The 20,534-nt window shown below is 40.2% G+C and overlaps 1 protein-coding gene across 1 annotated transcript in view; it reads left to right on the top strand.

Annotated features, from left to right (window-relative positions):
- LOC134382523 (putative methyltransferase-like protein 21E) overlaps nt 1-3,514 on the top strand; it is a 123,092-nt gene extending 119,578 nt beyond the window's left edge. The window contains exons 7-8 of the transcript XR_010024081.1: nt 2,773-2,975; nt 3,085-3,514. The gene's annotated coding sequence lies outside the window, so the exon portion shown is untranslated. The remainder of the gene's footprint in view (nt 1-2,772; nt 2,976-3,084) is intronic.
- Nucleotides 3,515-20,534: the final 17,020 nt, after the last annotated feature.

The following is a 20,534-nucleotide window of genomic DNA, read 5'->3' as shown; positions in this document are numbered from 1 at the left end:
GGGTTTGGACATAGTGGTATAATTTTTACTGGGCTTGTTCCATAAACAGGCATAGTATAGTGCTTAGGGCACAAAAGGCACAATGAATATTTGTTGATATATTGATACATTATACTTGATTATTCTATGGGGTTTATATTTCCATCAAAGTTATGCTGCAGATTTTTGACAGAAATACATAATATTCATTTGCATCAGCATTTCCTTTTGGACTCTTACAGAGATTTTTAAAAAGTTATGCTTTTGGACAATATTAGCAGAAAACCACCTCCTTGTCAATATTCTTGGTTGAATAAGGGAGAGCACTTTACCATATCTTTTAATTTGCCTGGCTTACCAAAAATCTCATCTCACTTGTGTGGAGGCTCTTGAGTCCAGCTTTACCACAGAGAAATAGGAAAGGATTAAATTGTAACATGATTTCACATTTAGTGAATATATTTCTATCAATTTTTTTTGTGCATGACTGAGAGATTGTTGAGCCAGTTAGTATTGCATTTGGGGCCCCAGAAGACAGCCTTCCACAGAAGAGAGAAATTGTAAAGTTAGATTGAAGACTCCACTCTTAGGTGAGGCATGAAGGGATCAATTGCTAAGAAGTCAGCAGCAGAGAAGGAAAAAATGTATTTTGCAATGAAAAACAGCCACAGGATTGTTCTTTTCCCTCACTCAGTGTGTTAGCTAAATGCAAAGAAACAGCAGTTTTACAGAAACTAGGGCCGTGACTTCTTGCCACATTTTAATATAGCAGGTAGGTAGGGGAAACTGACATACATATTTTGATGAACATAAATACATGGCAAAATCAATATGCCATTTCCCCTACTTCCGATTAGTTGATCCTAATAACCTCTAAGTTTGAGAATTGACTTCATTGTGAAACTTAGAGGAGTTCTAAGGGGTACCTGTCTTGCCCTTGGCTTCTCCATAGATGTGTAATCTGGCCCCGCCTCCCCTCCGTACTCTACACCAATGCTAAAGTGCAAAAGGTCTTCTCAGGCTCAATCTGTTGACTCCAGTGGTGCTAATTCCCTTACATACTTTACATTCCTCCTAGCTTTTAATAGCTTCTTGCTTCCAGAGGCTACTCTAACTAGGATTTGGCCTTTGGTTTTCTTCTGTGGTCTTGGGGATACTGTGCCAAGTCCCATTTCAGACCTTGCCTCTTGTTGGAGTCTCAGAATTCAGCACAATGGAGAAGACAGGCAGGGTTTTCTCAACACCTTTTGGTTGTCTTGGAGCCTCAGATGCAGCACCACTAGGCAGTCTCTGTTCCTATCATATCCTGTGGCTCTGGCTTCCATCTGCAATTGGGGGTTGCTTGCACACTGTTCACAGGCAAAAGAGACATCCTGGATTTTTCATCAGGGATTAGATGCCCCTACACCTTGCTCTAGTGTCTAGACTATTGAAGCCATGACAGTACAGTTCAGAACAGAGGGAGGCACCTTTCCTATGTCTGGTCAAACATCCCAAACTACTAGGTAGGTACCTTTCCAGAGATGGCTCTGTGCCAGGTTGAATAGTGTTCCTCCCCAAATTCATGTCCACCTTGAACCTGTGAATATGACCATATTTGGAAACAGGGTCTTTGCAGATGTAATCAAGTTAAGATGAGGTCCTACTGGTTTAGGGTGGGCACTAAGTCCAATATGAACAGTGTTCTTATAAGAAGAGGGAAATTTAGACAGAGAGACATAGACTGAGATATTGGGAGAATGCCATGTGCAACATGGGCAGAGATTGGAAGTGATGCATCTGCAAGACAGTGAACACCAAGAATTACTGGCAACACCAGAAACTGGAAGAGCAGAAAAGTATCCAACCCCCCACTTCAGGCTTTGGAGGAAGCATGGTCATGCCAACACCTTGATTTCAGACTTCTAGCCTCCAGAACTGTGAAGAATAAAGTTTTGTGGTTTAAAGTCATTTAGTTTGTGGTAATTTGTATAATAAGAAATTAATACAGTTTCCATCAGCTGATGCTCATCTGAGAAAATACAATTATTCAGTTCAACTGAAGATAACAAAAGCCATCCATGTGGCTGGGACAAAAGGGGATACTCAGGTAGGTCCTGGGGAGGGGCAGGGTGTTGGCAAGGCCTGCTGTGTGAGGAGAGTGGGGGAGTGACGGTAATCTGTCCAGTTACTGTGGCCCATTCAAGGTCATTGGATGTTCATGACCATGTGAAATTCTGTTGGCCCCATATTAGGGCAAATTGGGGTGTTGCATTATATACCACCTGTGATACCTATGTCTGGCTTAAGGGCCTATCACGAAGAAATATAACTTTCTAAGCACCTCTGGAATGTTGTTAATCTGGGTCTTATCTCTGACCTTTTAAATGTATAGCTAAATATTAGTTTATTTACTTTCCCTCTGTGGTTTTCCCTCCCTCACATCCCAGTTTCAAGCCTGCCTACCTTTGCCTTTTCTTGCCCCAGGAAAATTCTGTGGCAGGGTGGAAGGCAGAAGCTGCCTGCAAAACTTCCCGGCGTTTTGCTTCCAAAGGCCAGAGTCCTAAGGAAAGAAGATGGCTTGCAGAAAGCAGCACAGTGGCTTGGAAAAAACATGACCAGAGAATTTCCCCCAGACTGAAAGGAGTTCCCTGAAGCTGTTAGGTTAGCACGGTGAGCAGAGCAGCAGGAAGTTTCCTGTTTCTTCTGAGTAGCGTGCTAAGGATGGGGCAAGTTTTCTTAGAGGAAAACTGCCTGGTGCATCCTGGCAGAGGAGATCCATAAACAGCTCCTCACACATGTCCTCACATGCAGGCGCAGGAGCTACAGAGAGCCACCGGGGAATCGTGCAGAAATGAAGGGAGCATCTCAGCTGTAACCAGTATGGCAGATGACCAGAAGGACTTTGGATGACCACAGGACGTCTTAGCACTGTGTAACACACCAAACCGTGGTGTAGCTCTGGATTGGTGGAGGGTCCCGAGAATGAGTGGCGTTTCCTGCCAGTATGAGAGAAGGTAGGTTTGCAATTGCCACTAAATTTATAGAAGATAAAGATATGTGGCATTTAAATTTTTTTTCATTTGAGTTTGTGGACTGAGATTCATACCTCCTATTTTGTTCTAGTGGAAATTGATATCTACCAAGAAGGCACACGTCACCTGCAGTGTGTGTCAGTCACAGCAGCTCCATTCTCCAACAAGTGCTTCCACCTCTGTAGACCGTGTCTCCAGGGCTCGGTGGCATGCTCTGCCGGCTTCTCGATATTGCAGCCCACACTTTGAGGCCTCCCACATTGGTATTTCTTGTTCACCACCCTCTGTCCACAAACCAATGTCAATAAAGCATGTAAGACACTTGAGAAATCTCTACTATGGTTACACCTTTTAAGCTCCTACCTGTCTGCCACAAAATAACATTTTCGCTGCACCTCATCCATCTGGAACACTGCTCTGGCCAGATGTGCCACTCCTCTTGACTTCACAACACTATCCACGTCCTGGAGGGCAGCCAGGACCTGAAATATAGGTGTCTCAGAAGAGTGTTGAGGTCCGGAAAGGCCCAGAATACGAAGTGGGCAAGGTCTGCACATTGGGTCTGCTTCTCCTCTCAGTCCACCAACTCCACCTGTCCATGCCAGACATTTTAGAATGTTCTGTGGGATCCTTCAGTGTGAAGAAGAGTATCCTTGTGGACTTGGGGTCCCAACTACCCTTCTTGTTGTTGACTTTATCTTTCTTTACTTGATGTACCAAGACCTTGTCATTTACCTTGACTTTGGTGATTGGCTTGAGGAGAAAGAGAACAAGTGGTACAGGTACGGTGGCATGGGGGGTATTGAGAGTCCTAAGGGGCTGTCCCCAGGTGGCTTACAGAAACCCAGGCTGTGTTTTGCTATGCAATTGTAAAGTGGGGTGGCGTATTAGTCTGTTTCTGTTGCTTATAATAAAATATAAGGAACTGGGCAATTTGTAAGCAAACGACATTTATTGCTTACAGTTTCTGAGGCTGGGAAGTCCAAAGTCCAAGGAACACATCTGGTGGTGGTGACAGTGACCCAGGGGTCTCACATTGCAATATGGTAGAAGCAGAGAGAGCAGTTAACCTCCTCATGCACTCTCCTAGTAAAGCCCTCAGAACCACGCCCCTGACCACCAATATTGATCCATTCACTACTGCACGGTCCTGCAATCCAATCACCTCTTCAAGGCTCCACCTTTCAATTACCATAATAGGATTTCCCATCCTCTTTAACAGTCACAATGGGGAACAAGTTTCTAATACATAAAACTTGGAGGACACAATTCAAGCTTCAGGGAGTTTTGAGGGGACATAATTCAATCCACTACAGGTGGGATAGTGGTGATGATATTAGAACCAACACCCCTAATGGCAGGTTCTCTCCCTCCAGTCTTCATTGAGAGAATGCTACACAAAGACAATTTCTTTCTATTTTGTGTCTTGAACACATACAATTGCTGGCATTTGCCTGGATCACTACATTTTGGATCTGATTCATTCTTTCACTCCTCTAATATTTTCTCTCTTGTGTACCTAGGCCATGAAGAAGTATTAGTATAATATATAAATATTGTCTTAATCTCTTCCTTGTCGATTTGACATATTAGAACAATTTCTTATTTTCTGAGATCACCATATCCGGGTTTGTTCTTTCCTTTCTCCTCTGTAAAGACAGGGCCAGCTTCTGAGCCCTCGTTCTTGGCTAGGGCATTAGGTCTTACCCAGGTTCCAGAGGAAATGCTTGACAGGACCCTAAAGCATACTTGAATAAATAAAACTTGAAGGTAATCATAGGCACTATTTTACTCCACTGTTGGAATAAATCTAGGGTCTAAAAAGTGCTGCTTAATTAGTTTTTCTGGAGAAGAATGCTTCAGAGATGACAACAATTACAGAAAAATCCTTGCTGAAAAGTTAAAAACAGCTTCCTCTGTTGAAGCTCGGGAGCCAGAAACATTAATTCTGTTCTCCTCAGCACGCCTGCCACCTTAGCACTGAGATGATTTATATGAAAGCCTTTTGTTGTTCTTTACAATATCATAGAGCTTTAACCCTGGAACAAAAAGGGAAAGGAATAACAAGGATATTTCTTGGTGAGACAGTGGGAACACCCAGCCTGCTTCCTCAACCTTCTCCCAAATGAGATTTTTCCCTTTTTAATAAAGAGTATGTATTTTTCCAGTCTTTCAACAGAAAAAATATATAGATGTTCCCTCGGGTACACTTTCTATTAGGAAAGCAAATAACTGAAGGAGGCCTCTTATTCGAGAAAAGATTTTGTAAATACTTCCCAGAAAGACCTGCCTTATCGTGGAGAGAGAACAAAAATGTGGAATTCCGAGGCAAAGGCGAGCACTGTTCGTCTGCTGAGTGTTCTTGCAGGAACATCTGTCTCATCTCAGCCTGTGTTTGGCAGCTCTTCTCTGTCGTGCAGAATTAAGGTCCCTAAGTACCACCTGAGATAGTTGACAGGCTTCTCTAGGCCTCTTTTCCATCATTTCTAAGATCTAAATCCTGCCTGATGAGTTCATTTTACTTTTACTCAGCAATTATTTATTGAGCAACTACTGTGTTCAGGCTTAGTGCATTTGTGAATTTCCATGGCAAGGTTTTTTTTTTTTTTTTCCATTATGGTTTATAGGTAGATATAAAGTAAATGTTGAAATAGTGCAGATGTTTAAAAGTGAATTACCAAATCTGAGATGGGAGGGTTGGTAAGTATCAAATGGATACTTTGTTCACCCACCTGCCAAAATCCTTGGATGAAGTGTATAAATAGACTTAAGTGTTGATATACATAGAAGAAATAACATTGTATCAAATAGAGACAAAACAGTTGATCATGGAAAAATAGACTCAACATTTTTCCAAAGGAGTCAGTTATTAGTGCACAGTGGTCAACATCTCTCTAGTATGATGGTCAACATTTTCTAATGCATCTGTTTTGAGGTGTGTGAAATGTTCTTAAGGTCATGAGCACATATGTCTCTACAATGAGTGCATGGTAAGCATATAATTTGTGGGTGGCCACATGGAGAAAGTCTACTTTAAGGCAGATGTCAAGATCAAGTTTAAATATTGTTAAGTATTCAGAAGATTTTGGGTTTGAAGTCCTCCGATCCATCAGGGTTCATTCTTAATTCTCCTGCTCATGCTGATTGAAAAGTGCTGGGAAGTTCCCAACCTGCAGAAAGTCTTGGAGGGGTGGAGCTAGGTGAAGAATTTGGGAGTGAATTGTTATTCTCCTTGTACCTCCTTCCTTATCTCTTTTCTTAGAGATAAGCCTGTGGAACGACAGGAGGCATCTCATTTCTCCACCTTTGTTTATGAAATGACAGGTGAAGAGGATTCTTACCACATGAGTCATGGTGGCCAATGCTCTTTAGTTGAAAAGATGATAACTTGATAAGCAGGCGACTTATTGTCCAGTTTGGACTTCCTGTTTTATATTTATGATGATGTGAGCAAACTTAATCAACGAGTTTTCTTTCCTAAGAAAGAATATGTAATATTAAGTGCCTCTGGGATGAAATGTGTGGGAAGCAACTTAAGGGATGGAATCGAAATCTATGGACAGGAACCCGCAGCAAGCACTACCCTCTCCTTCCGCCGCCGTTCTGCCCAGGCCTCTTGGGCATGATAAGAAAGGGGCAGGATGGTCTTGTCAGTGGCAAGCAGCCAGAAGAGAGGTGAACTGACTGATGAAAAAGGCCAGGTCAGCAACTGCTTTACAGCAAGGAAATACCTCGTGCAATTGAAGCTCTTCGTTGGAGTTCCTGAGTTCTAAGTCCAAGTCTGTATTTCAGCACCTCTGTAACCTGCAGAAAAATGGTATATGGTTATATAAAAAGACAACGGTGGCTGTGGCAGAAAAAAACCTACACTTAGAAACCAGAAAACCTGAGTTTTAATCCCACTTTTGTCATTTACTGTGTGTGTGTTCTTGGGAAGTCACATCACTTTTGTAAGCCTCAGTTTTCTTCTTTGTGAAATAAAGATGATAACAGCATTCACACCATAGGATTTTTGTGAGAAGTAAATATGTATGCAGTGCTTTGTAAAATCGAATGTCCTCAAGATCTCAGATATTCTTATTCTCGACGATAGCAATAATAGTAATAAAAAGGTAAAACCTGACCAAGAGAGTCTTTGAGACAGATCTAATCCTATTGAGCAACAGAAGTGTACGTTCTCGGAGGCTGCTCTTTTGTTCAGACCAAACACTAACACCAACACTCACTTCTTGAGAAGTTCAGTCTCCTGAACCTGTCAGCCTTGTGCAAAACTCAGTTCAACATTAATGTCATACTAGCTGTGTGCGGGGGGCACAAGAGCAGGGTTTTCAGGCAGCCTTAGAATAACCCCAAGTATTTATCTCGATTAGGACAAAGATATGCATATGAAAACCAGCACAAATGAGATATATGAATTAAGAAAGATCCCCAACTTTAGAGACAGTATATCCAAAATAATGTCATGAAACCACTGTGTGAAACCAAGTCCTAGAACTGCTTATGTGTGTATGTAATTCCAAGGCAAGAGGATGTCTGCCTGGTTTGGATAAGACCCTGGGTCATTGGCATCAGCCTTAAGTTTAGGTAAATTGGAGGATAAGTCATTTTGAACAACTGGATTTCACAGCTTCATTCTTCATGCGGTATACCTGGTGTCAGTACAACAAACATTGTCAGTGTCATTAGATTCCCCCAGACATATTCCATGCTTATAAGGACTACACTGCACACCCCCTTCCCCCCAGCTACTGGCTAGGATCTATCTTTTAGTGGGAATTTTATTAAAATAAGATGAATAAAGAAATCCCATTTTTTCCTGTATACTAGGTCTTGGCACACATGCTAATGTGATGTGATAGATTTCCGGGTCAGTGTAAGAATGTATTTTTACGTTGCTGAATTCAGTTTGGATAACCTTGGTAAAAAACATTAGATGCCCAAGAACCAAGATTAATCCTTTTAAAATGTCAATGTGTCTCTTACTTCCATCATTTACCATCATTTTCTATCTTTTCTACTCCTGTAGAATAACCCATCAATAAGAACATACCTTGATCTTAGAAGGGAGTTAAAGTCAAATATTTTGCATTTGACATGACGCCCATCTAAATAATTTAGTAACTTTCTTCTTTTAACACATGGAGCTAATTGTGCATCTCCTTGAGAGAAAGTTTGTTTTTATAGTGAGGCTTCTGTGTTTGGCCTTAGCATTTTTGTCACCAGCAGCCCCACTACCACTATTAAGCAGAAACCCCAGCCATGGCATTCAACAAAGAAGTGGCAAACCTCCAAGAAATATATTTCCCACAGATACACAGCTGAGAACATTAAAAATTGAGTAGGTCTGGTCTATGTTTGGTTCACCTCCAAACGTCTCACGTGAAATTTCTCAGTTGAATGGACCAGTGACAATTCAGTAAAATCACTCAAGAACTCTGGGATTACTGTTGCAACCTCCACCACTTCGGCCTTTCTCTCATGTGATAGCTTAGGGTTTGCTGACGGAGAACATCAAAGAATGGGGACCAGGCTGAGGACAGTTGGCACTGTCTTTAATCATTTGATGAGAGCTCAGAAGGATTCATTCAAATTCAGCTAAGTAAAAATCCTCCACTTCAGCACCTCGTTCAGACAATATGAGAACCAGATGGATTTTGCACATGCTGCCTGATTGCTACTGTCTGATGTGGACATCTGTGCCATGACATCAGGGAATGCCATGGCCCTTCATTTTTCTCAGTAGACCACACTAGAACATTTTTTCCTAATTCATGTAAGAGCAAAACCCGTCATTCAAAAGGCACCTTGTCCTAGCCATTTGCAAATTATTTCGTTAATGAAACATTACATTAAGGTAGTACTTTACATTTTACAAAGTGCTTCCATTTCCTCATTTAATCCTTAAAATAACCTTGTGAAATAGGTAGGGCTGTTGAAAGAGGCTAAACAGAGGAGGAGAAAATCCAGTGTGCTCCTATTCCTGCTTTTAAAAGTTTGGTGTTAACTTATATACAGACTAACATTGAATTATAGCAAAGTATAAAATAGGTACGTGCTCCCTAGAGCATGTTTCCTCCTAAGGGGATTATTCTTCCCTGTACATAATTTAGGAGGTGCTGTGTTCTTACACATTTCCATTGATGTACACATAACTGGACAGAAGAATGACTTTGTCCCCTGGGAGTGGGGGCTATAAGTGAGTGTTTGGGAAAAGAGTTTGAACTGCAGGTTATAACACATCTTTAGAAGTCATTTTTTTAAATCTTAAGATATCACATTAATTTTGAAAAATACCTACATGTTTATTTTTGCCCCACAATTTTGAGTAAAATTGGCACCACAGGAAGATATGACATATTTATATGCAACTGTGTATCTTAGTTTGAGAAACATAGATTATTTAGCATTGTGATTGCTCAAACAATATTCCCTTGTTCTTTTTCATACCCTACCAGTGACCAGTAATGACAATATTAGAGTAATATTGGGAGACATGTTTCCTTGGGTTCGTCGGGTTTTCATCCAGCGTTTTTAGTTGAAGTGGCCATGCTGATAACATGGCTGCTGAAGTAATGACAGGCTGGCATTTCCGTGGAGAAAAGCCACATGTCCGCAGGCTCTATGTAGATGCAGTTTTTGTGAATCAGGGGCCTGAGCTAAGCCTCCTTTTCAGCTCCTCACAAGCAAATATGGTAACAATGAACCTGTGCTCACAGTTCCTTAGCCTACAAATTCAAGTCCAAATTCCTCTGCAAGAAAAACAAGGCCCTTCATCACCCGCTCTGCCCCTCATGTCTCTGTTCATCTTTGGCCACTAGCACTTTTCTCTCCTGCAGTACTTGAGTCCTTGCAGGTTCTAACACATAAGAATTTCTCATATCTCTGCGCCTTTCCCCATTTGTATGTACCATTCTCTCAAACACTCTTTCACCCTCCTAATGAGAATGACAAACTGCTCCTCATCCTCCAAGTGTTATTTCAAACACAACTTCTTTCTGTTCATCTCTTCCTAACCCCTCGCGGCAAACTGAGGGTATCCTTCTTTTATGCTCTTACTACGCTTCTACATCTCACCATGGTACCAAGCATTATATTTTTATGGTCTATCTGTCTGTCTCCCAAGTAGGATATAAAATATTTGAAAGGAGCCATCTGTCATGGTGCCTGGCACAGAGCAAGTAATCAAGGGATTGTGGAAGAAATGAATGATGAACCGTACGATTTTGCAGCAGTCACTTTAAAGTGGCTCTTTTAAACATCATCCCAAAAGAGCAGTAAGGAAAGAATACATATCTTTTATTTCTTCTCTTTAAGTTACAAAATATATTATTACTAAAATTATAATTTTGAATCTAACATCCTTAGAAAGTTATTTGGCTGAAATTTTTGGGTTTACTAGAAGCAATATTTTGACGAAATGTCATTAGGAACGTCATATAAGGACAGAAGATGCTAAATGGCCTTACAAAATAATAAGTTATAACAAATCATAATGCTCTCTAAGTTATCAATTAAGTGGCTTCTTGATAATAGTATTTACAGGTTAAGGTGGAGTAGGAGAGAGAGAGTTGCAGAAAGTAGAGGTCATATAGATAATATGGGTTATTTTATGCAGATTATTACTTTGCTCTGTTGTCATTAAGGATGGAGTCTTTGTAGTAACTACTTTTTCTCAACTTCTGAGATATGTTAGGAATTCAATGACTTGTTGAAGGCTTTAATGTCCAATTACACCATCACACTCAAGAAAGCAAGATAATCCGAAGGTTAGAGCTGGGATGGAGGGCAGGAGCCTGAGTCTGTGCCCATTCTCTGTGGTTATTAAAGTTAGAGGATACTGTGGCTCTTGTTATATGAAGCTCTAAAGTTAGGATTTTATCAGTCATGATTATCAGGTAAACTTCTCTAATCATGTTCTTTTTCTTTCTCTTTCATTCTTAAATTATGGATTGAGGTAAATATTATTTAGAGCACTTTTCATCCCTTGCCCATTTTGGATTGGGCAACCTTAAGTGAAAACAGTAAGATAATCAAGGATGGGGTGTGTCAATATGGTTGCCCAGGAGTCACAAGCACATGCAGATTCTTACAGGTGGCTCAGGGCATTACTGAGAAAAACCCAATGATCTAAAGTAAGTGAAATACCTGGAATCAAATTAAAGAAGGTACTTAAGTTATGTGTTCAGTCATTACATTGGATCACTCATGTGTGTTCATATTTTTATTTCTTATTTCTTAGCATCCAATAACATTTCAAGGTTGAGAAAGTAGCTTGAGATTATATTCTTATAGTCAGTGAATATGCTCTTATAACCTTAGTTATATTCAAAGATGCACCCATAATCTAATCCTTTATGATCATAGCCACTGTGTATACAGTATGTACCTAAGGTATGTCATTGGAACTGTATTCTCTAGGCAAGAAATTTTGATCCTTATTATTATGAGTGATAATGTATGTGATGTTAAAAGTACTCCTTCCTGTCTTTATGTTTCGATTAATAAAAGCATTTTTTTGTAATGATGCTGTATGGCATCGAGTTTACAAAGGTGGCCCCCAGTGAACTACACCTTAAGGTACTCACATCTTAGCGTAGTCTCCTCCCACATTAAGTCTGGGCTGGTCCGTGGCTCATGTTGACCACAAAGTGCAACACGAGTGACACTGCCAGTTCTGGACCTCGCTGGCAGCTTTTGCTTCCTCCTTCCTGAAACAATCGCTTTTTGGGGCCCCTGAGCCACCATGTAAGAAATCTGGCTATTTTGCTGAAGAAATCACATGAAGAGCCCTGAGCCTCTACAGAGAGGGAGGGTGGCTCAGCCTCCCAACTTCCCAGCTGCGCTTACAGATGACTTCAGCCCCAGGCAGCATCTGCTTACAGTCTCACGCACGACTCCAAGAGACACCACCAGAAGAATCTCCTGGTCAATCCACTGAATTATGAGAGGTAGTAATGATGACTGTTGTTTTAAGACACTGGAAATTGGGGCGATTTGTTATGTTGCAATAGATAATGAAAATACTGTTGCATGATCAAAGACATCTCAAAATATCTGGTCTAAAATATACTTAAGAACATAATTGGTTCTTAGTTTTCCAGAGAGCTCAAATTTCTGTTGGGCAAGCTGTGGCTTTAGAACCCTTGTTTAATTCTGATTTAAGGTGAGCCTTATATTGGAAAGATCCAAAAGCTCATTTCCAAGGGTCCTAAAAACCTCAACATGACCCCCCATGTAGTTCAGACATAAAAAATGCTTTCAGGGTTCCCCCATCTACCCCACCCAGAAGATTGGCCTTGGAACTCAAAATTATTTCTGACATTATTTTGTGTCCTCCATCCCTCATAATTGCTGCCAAATTCTTCTTATCTTGTTCTAATATTCATAGTCTCAGTCTTTGTCAAGAGTAGGGAATGGAAGGAAGAGGGAATAAGATATACGAAAATTATGATTTTGTAAAAAGATTGAACCTGCAAAGACCTAGGGCTGGTTGGAAGGATGAGAATAAAAAAAGAAAAGGAAAAAGGGAAAAGCATAAGTAAGATGAATTAGCTCTTTCTTAAATCTCAGATCTTTTCTTATTTCTTATAATTTTGATAATGCTGTAAACCTATAAAGCTTTTTGTGATTTTTCGAAGCCTTTTTCACTTATAGTAGATCATTTGATTTTTCTAACAATCCTGTGAAGTAAGCAGGATGTTAGTCCTCCTAGTTTAGAGACTGGTTTTAAAAATTGTTTTAAGCAGTGGGAGCCCTCTTTTCAGCGAAATCTTATATAGAGCCACAAAATATAAAAGTGATACCAATGGAGCTATTCTAGTTCAATAGGGGATTGAGGGAGTAGGTTGGAGCCAGCTTTTTTTTTGTTTATCCCTTATTTTTTTCTTCATTAACCATGAAGCAAACCCTGGGGTACCTCTGTAGAACTAGAGCGATACTTAATCCTGCATTTTGATTTAATTTCAAACTTGGTGAACTAAATACACTTTGTTTGCCTGAAGGTTTCTTCCAGCTAACACTACTCATTTCCAACCCAAACTAACTCTTTCTTTCTCTGTGGGTTTTCTGTTTGTCCAGCTGGATCTCCTACTGGATGTCACTTGAGATTCTTGTGAACTTACTTGGTTAGGATCAGCAGTGCCATCCATCCATTTATCCACCCACTCACCTATTCACCCATCCATTCTTCCATTCGTCTATTGCCCACCCATTCATCCATCCTTCCATTCATGTATCTCCATCCATCCATCCATCCCTCTATCCATCCATTTTCTATTCACCCACCTTTGTCAGAAGTAAAACAAATGGAGGTAATGATAAGATATACTAAGATTATGGTATATAACTATATATCCATCTATCCATCTGTTCATCCATCCAATAAACAACACAAAGTATCTTGCCCTCATAAAGCCTAAATATCGGGAATAAACCATGACTCTCATTTGAATATGAAGATAGAAATAGGTAGGCATCTTAATTCACTGTGTGGAATTATGCACATGGTAGAAACATTTTTATAGTTTTTAAAGTAGATCAGTCATAGTGCTATTTCTACTTTCCGTGGATTCAAGAGATAAAACACTGAACAGTATTGCTTGGAGTTCTCTGAAGAAAACTGCTATTGGAACAAAGAGCGCTACAATTAATGCTCTCAGTAACTTACAGTTATGGCCCTAAAGCAAAATCCAAGGCTGATAATTCAAGTCCCGAGTACTAAATTCTATGACAATCCTCCAGAGAAGAAGAGAGATGGAAGCAAAGTTGTGCCAAAAATGATTTATCCCAGTTAAAAAAAGAGAAAATTATTTTTGGCTGTGATAGGTTTTCTGTCTGTGTCTAAGAATGGGGATAGTTGGCCATTATTGGTTGACAGGAAGAAACTGAAGCAAGCTGCTGAATTTACAAGTTGCTTTTTAAAATAAGTTTTATAGCACAGGGAACTGGAGTAGTTTGTGTACTACTCATGACCACTGTTGAAACTTGGATACTTATAAATGCTGGGAAAAGGTGAGGAAATGAAGTCGTTTTTAGGCTCCGATTCAGGAAAGAAACCTGCTCAGACTCTGGATGTAATGTCTGATAGGAAACAGCATATTCCCTTGCTACTTGTGGAAATGCCACTTGATAATGAGTTTTAACCCAATTTCTTTCCTTATAGCAGCATAATAATTTCAATCACTGGGGACACATTCTGACACTTAAAAAAGTTATTCTCCTATATTAAACAAAATTAGGCTCCTTAATCTAACCTAATCTTACATAGCATCCCATTCTCATGGTATATTTAACTCAAGATCACACAGTGGTCTTGACTCACAAAATATGACATTAACCTTTAGACCAATTTTCTTTTAGGATTTTCCTGAATATGTTACATGGTCATAAAATGCTATTTGCATATTATTTGTAGAACAGTTCTATATGTTTACCTGGATTGATTTTTTCCCCCTAGTTACTTTCAGGTTAAAAAGTGATCCACACCGTTGATCAATGCTTTTCTAAGGCCTGACTGAAATTTGTTGAAGTTTTTATACATTAATTAATTTATACATTTCTCATTTTTTTTTTTTGTCTTTTTCAAATAGCAGAAGGGGAAGTAGAATGGAAACACTGAGCATTCACACAGTAAGAACAAATAAAAATCTTTACTAATCTGTGTTTTTTCTAAGCTGCTTTTCAGAATGTGCAATGAGATTCTCATTTATGTGAGGGCTGCAAGGTCAAATTTAGAAAACAGTCTCCAGTTTTAATTTGGATACATTTGGAAAAAAAGAATTAGAAAGGACAAAAACAGAGTGCAAATGGAGAATGTCATCATAACCAGCAGGATACACTAGAAAATGACTGGATTTGAAGCGAAGTGAGAGTTTCATCTTGGCCCTAACTCTTAATACCCGGTCACGTCTCCACATTTCTGAGCTTTCTTTTCTTATCTGTAAACTGAAAGTGGAAATTAAATAGTCCGGAAAGACCACAGAAACCTTCTTCAATTTGAATATCTATAAGGATGATAAACCAGATTGCTTTCACATTGGTTTACTACCAAACCAGCAAAAAAAAAAAAGCAGCACAAAGAATATATGAGACATTCAGGGTGCAAAAATGTGGAAATGGATCTCTGATGTCGTGCTGTCGTTCCCCTGGGAGGTCCACAAAAATCAGAGGTCTCAGCTCCTGCCTACAATGAGGAATCCCACCTTACACTTAGGCTAGCAGTGTGACGGGTCACTCCCATAATACTGTTTCTACCTTGGTTCTCCAGCTCTTTTCTGGACTGCTTCTCACCTGCTTTTGTATTTCCTCTTCCACTCGCTTCGGGAACGTCAGAGTTGCTGGGGACTGAGCACCTTTCTGCTCCCCTCCCTCTGTGAGGTCTCCTTTGGCTGGACACTAGTGGACGCTTCTACTTGGCTCTCATGTAGGAAACCTGAATTCATCCAGTTCACACTCAATCACTTAACTCAATCCTCTTCAAACATGTTCTGTTTTGTGAAAGGAACCATCATTAGCCTCATTTTCTAAAGCTGGAAGTTTGGAAATCACCCTTGTTGTCTCACTGCTTCTGTCCTGGTTCAGGTTATCTCTGTTTCCAAACTAGCTCTTACCCAAATTCATCATATATTTCTGTTGCAGTAATTTTTGTATTATTCAAATTAAATCACATGATTTCTTTGTCCAAAATGTTACCATGACTCTCCATTACCTACGCATAAGGTGCAGATTTCTTTGTAGGACATGTCGGACCTTCCGTGCTTCTTGAATTGCCATCCGCCCTCTTGTCACTATTCCCTGACACCTCTGTGTGCAATAGATTCTCCATCTGTGGCAGATGAGTCCCAGTTCCCTGAACTCAGCATTTAAACATTTTTTTTCTTGTGCTCTCTGCCTTAAATCCTCTTCTCCCTTTAACCCCATGACAAACTTTTCTCAGCTTCAAAACTCACCTCAAGATCTCATTCTTGGAGATGCTGTCTAGACCCCCCTTGGCTGGAATTTCTATTTTCCTGCTGCACTCTTAAAATGCTTCTTTCAAAGCACTTGTTTCCATGTTCCATAGGTGCTTGTTAATTTTTTCTTTTGTCTCCCTCAGTAGACCTTAAGTGAGCTCCTGGACCGCAGGGGCTCTTCTTTCATCTATTCTTCCCTAGCCCCAAGCAAACTGCCTCACACATAGTGGAAGATAAATCATGCTTTTTTTTTTTTTAAAGAATGTATTCAATAAAATATTATCCTGAGACATCACGTTGTTGTTTTGCAGTGATAAGGTTGTGTACCCAAATGCACTGAAAGTTTGTGTGAAAACTAACTGTGGGTTGTGATTCCTCACATCTCCTTTTGTATTAGTCTGAGTTTTCCAGAGAAACAGAACCAATGCAATACATGTATAATCGGCTTACTGGATTGTGGGGCCCAAAAGTCCCACAATCTTCCATTTGTAAGCTGGAGAACCAGGAAAGCTGGTGGTGGAATTCAGTTCAAGTTTGAAATCTGAATCCGAAAGCCTGAGAACCAGGGCCCTGATTGTGTAAGTCTCGGTCTGAGTCCAAAGGCTTGAGAACCGTGGGTACTGTTGTCTGATGGCAGGAGAAGACGGACGTTCCAGCTCAAACAGGGAGAGCAACTTTTCCCTCCTTTACCCTTTGTCCTATTCAAGCCCTCACTGGATTGGGTGATGCCCACCAACAATGATGAAGAAAATCTTCTTGACTCAGTCTACTGATTCGAATGCTAATCTCTTCCAGAAACACTCTCACAGACACACCCAGAAATTATGTTTTCCCAGTTATCTGGGCATCCCTTAGCCCAGTCAAGTTGACAAATAAAATTAACCATCACATCTTGTCATAAGCAAAGCAGGCCCTCAATGTTTCTTTTTGACCAATGAATGAGTAAAAGTTAGGTGACAGAAAATGAAACAAATAGACAAGGTCATGAGCTGTCTGAAGCCTCTGCGAGTTGCTGTCAGCTTCCTCTCACGTTGCTACGGCAAATGAGGATGTGCTAGAAAGAACTTTGCCTGTATTCATTCTCCAGCTCATTTGCGGATGCTGCAGTAGTATATGGGGTATCCGAGGGGCTAAAAAGGTAGACAACAAATGTAGGAGAAGCAGAAACAAAAATACAGTTTAGTAAAGGCTGTGGTGAATCCAGCAGTAATTATAAAGAAAAGAAATATCATCTCAGCACAGGTAGCTGAGTTATGGATGAAGGGTGATGGGTCTTCCTGAGATGTCAATCAGGCTTTATTAGGCTCAGGTTGGTCATGAGGTTGAGGAGGTGGTTAGAGACAAGGCAGTCTGTTGGCAGGACCCCTGCAGGAAGCTGTTGAAGCCATTGCCCAGAGCGCAGACGACCCAGATAATTCACACGGTAGGAACTGTTTTCGTAGATCTCTTCAAACACAGTTAGGTGGATTTGAAATAGAATTTTAAGCTCTCACAACATCTTGACTTCAGAAAACCATGAATAAATAAAATTACAAAATCAAAACACAGTTCAAAGGGATACCTTGTGATAATGCCTTTTTCAATAAATGCTGCAGAAAGAAAACTGTGTGATAAACCATATCATTTCAATTTTCTCCTTGGGGATTTTGTATCCATATGCTTTTATGTAGAAAAATGTGTTTAAGTAAGAAAGCTCTGCCACTGAGACTCCTGAATCCCTGGTAGGTGTTCACACTGGCACTGGGCACGGAGGAGCTGCAGGGTGTCGGTGCCCGGCTGACTGCATTTCCTGATGACAATTGGTGGGGCAACAAGGGTTCTGCCACTTGTCTTCTTTTTCAAGGGACTGTCATCTGTATAAGATTCTCCCTCTGGATATTGTTCCCTTTGGTTAAGATAGTTTTCTAGGAATTCAAGGTAAATTACAAATATACCAGCACGGACAAGCAACAAAATTATCCAATTACAGACATAAAGGACAGTAATGCAAATTTTCCTAACATGCACTTTACACCGTATTATTTCTGAGAGATATCATGTAAACAAAGGTATCTATGACCAGATAAGCTTCATAGAGCCCGGGTTAAATCGAAACAATTCCTTCTTGCTCTGTCTCACCTCCTCTTCCTCTACTTTTTCTTCCTTTGCTTTCTTCCCTCCTCCTCCCCCTCACTCTCCATCTCTTTTTTCCTTTTTCTTCCTCTTTCTTCTCATCCTTCTCCTCCTTTTTTGAACTACGAATTTCCCAAAGGCTTTAGTGTGTGTAGAGGGAATTTCCAAGAAGGGAATACAGTCAGCAAGCTTTCCAAAACGTCCTTGAACACGAAAAGCTTTTTAATTGTGAGTTCAGAGACACACACACTCTGGAAAATTCTGATTGGAAACCCAGATTCTGATTCTGATCGAAGCAGGCAGCTGCATGCATGGGGAGCTGCTGGGGCGGAGCTGAGCTGCCGGCTGCAGAAGGAGGCCCTGGGCCCGCGGAAGGGGGTGTAAGAGGGTTCGGAGGTCAAGGAAGGCAAGCCTTTCTTAGCTCTCAATTTAATCTTTGGAAGAAAGCTAGAGGAAGGAGAAGGTGGTAGGAAATGGGTGATGCGTTGTCTCTGGGCTTCAATTTCAGACTTTATTTTGAGCTCAGCCCCAGTAACTGCATGAGAAATCTGATCTGAGGGGACCTGGATAGGGATGAGTTTGGCTTTTCTCCAAATCAACTGGTTCTCTTGGAGAGTTGATTGGCTATAAGTTTCTTGGGTATTTTTAGGCCCAGAGTGGCTTCACTCATTTCTCCTGGGACAGCCCTGGATTCCTAATATTCTGTTGGGATTATAGACTGAGCAGAGTACAGGCAAGCAGCATGACACAATGAAACGATTGCGGGCTTTGGTGTTAGAAAGGGCAGGGTCTGAATTTCAGACACCTGCTGAAGTCTGGGCTCTGCCACTTATAGATGACCTTGCTAAATTACTTTAATTCTGTACCTCAGTTCTTTACTTGGTGAAATGTATATATATATAAGCTTTGGTCTCAATGGTTTCATCTGTCAAATAAAAACATTATACTGGATGACCTGTAAAGACTTTTCTAGTTCTAATGTTCTGAACTAGATCATATATATACATACACACACACCCACTGTAAGTTGAAAATACAGTAGGTCAAAAATGCATGAGTACATCTACCTACAGAACATCATAGCTTAACCTAGCCTAACTTAAACATGCTCAGAACATTACATTAGCCTACAATTGGGTAAAATCACCTAACACAAAGCCTATTTTATAGTAAAGTGTTCACTATCTCATGTAATTTATTGAATAATGTACATTACATCAAAATTAACAATGGTTTTGCACCATTGGAAAGTTGAAAAATCCTAAGTCCAACACTTGAGGACTATGTATATAGTCAGTGTATACACACACACACACACACACACACACACATAAATAAACAGTTCATCAAACAATTTTTAGTAATGAAGAACTTTCTAAAATAATTTCTTTGGTCTGACCAATATAACATTTTCTTCTGTTTACATCTGTGGTAAATTTTGGTATCTGATATATAAAAACAGACTCTATAAAGAAAGAAGTTACTTTATATATTGAAATAATGTCTATTAAGATGATTTAATTAAGCAAGGACATTTTGGAATTTAAATATCTAAATTTTAAGTTTATCCTTTGAATAACTGATGTGGAGCCCTGAGTCATGATTCCTGAAGTGCCTTATCGAAAACATTTAATTTTTAAAGGTTAGTTGTTCTCCCGGCCATGAATACTTATTAATAACAATTGTTGGTCTGAGCATAGAAATTTTTATGCTTGCATGCCAATATTTTTCAGTCCAATTATTCACAAATGCTGTCTCACTCACAAATAAGCTTATGAGAGAAATAAGGGAGTGTTTTGCTATTTATTCCCATTTTGCTAGATGTGGAAGCAGGGGCATGGACAAACAAGTCTTGAAAACTTTGAAGTTAGAAATATGACTTGGAATTAAGCCAAAACTTAATTTCTCAATATTTGATTGAGACATATAGCATAGTTCTTTTCATTTCTCAATATTTGATTGGCCTAACCATGCGTCATGACTTAGCACTCTGTATTAATAATGACGATGACAATCGCAATAATAGTTCTGGAGTTTCTTATTTTGAGCAATTCAACCTGCTCACTCTAAGCCCCTCATCCATTTTTTGAAATAGGTAAGAGAGGAAAGCCAACTTTAGCAGTCAGGACAACTCTTCCCTCTTCCCTGCTTCCAATCGCTGTATACTCCTGTGTCTCAGAAATTCCCACGAGGTTCACTCTGTCCTCTCCTATCCCTTCGCTCTGTTTCCAGTGATCACTTTCATCAGTCTGTCTATGGATTGTACAAACAGCTTCCTAGCTTGCTTTTCTGCTTTCATCCCCATCCCTTCTCATTTCACCAGCACACCATTGCCAAGATAGTGTCCCAAAGACACCCCTTTCCTTTTGTCACTGTCCTGAGGAGCCTACAGGCTACTGCATTCGGCCCAATCCCTCTGTCTGACTTTTGAGGGTTTCCATAACTGACGCTCACCTTAGTCAGCTCTGGACGCCTAACG

Source organism: Cynocephalus volans, chromosome 7 (genome assembly GCF_027409185.1).
Source record: "Cynocephalus volans isolate mCynVol1 chromosome 7, mCynVol1.pri, whole genome shotgun sequence".
Taxonomy (NCBI): Eukaryota; Metazoa; Chordata; class Mammalia; order Dermoptera; family Cynocephalidae; genus Cynocephalus; species Cynocephalus volans.
Note: the sequence above shows the minus strand (reverse complement) of the source record. Positions and strands in the feature narration are given on the sequence as shown.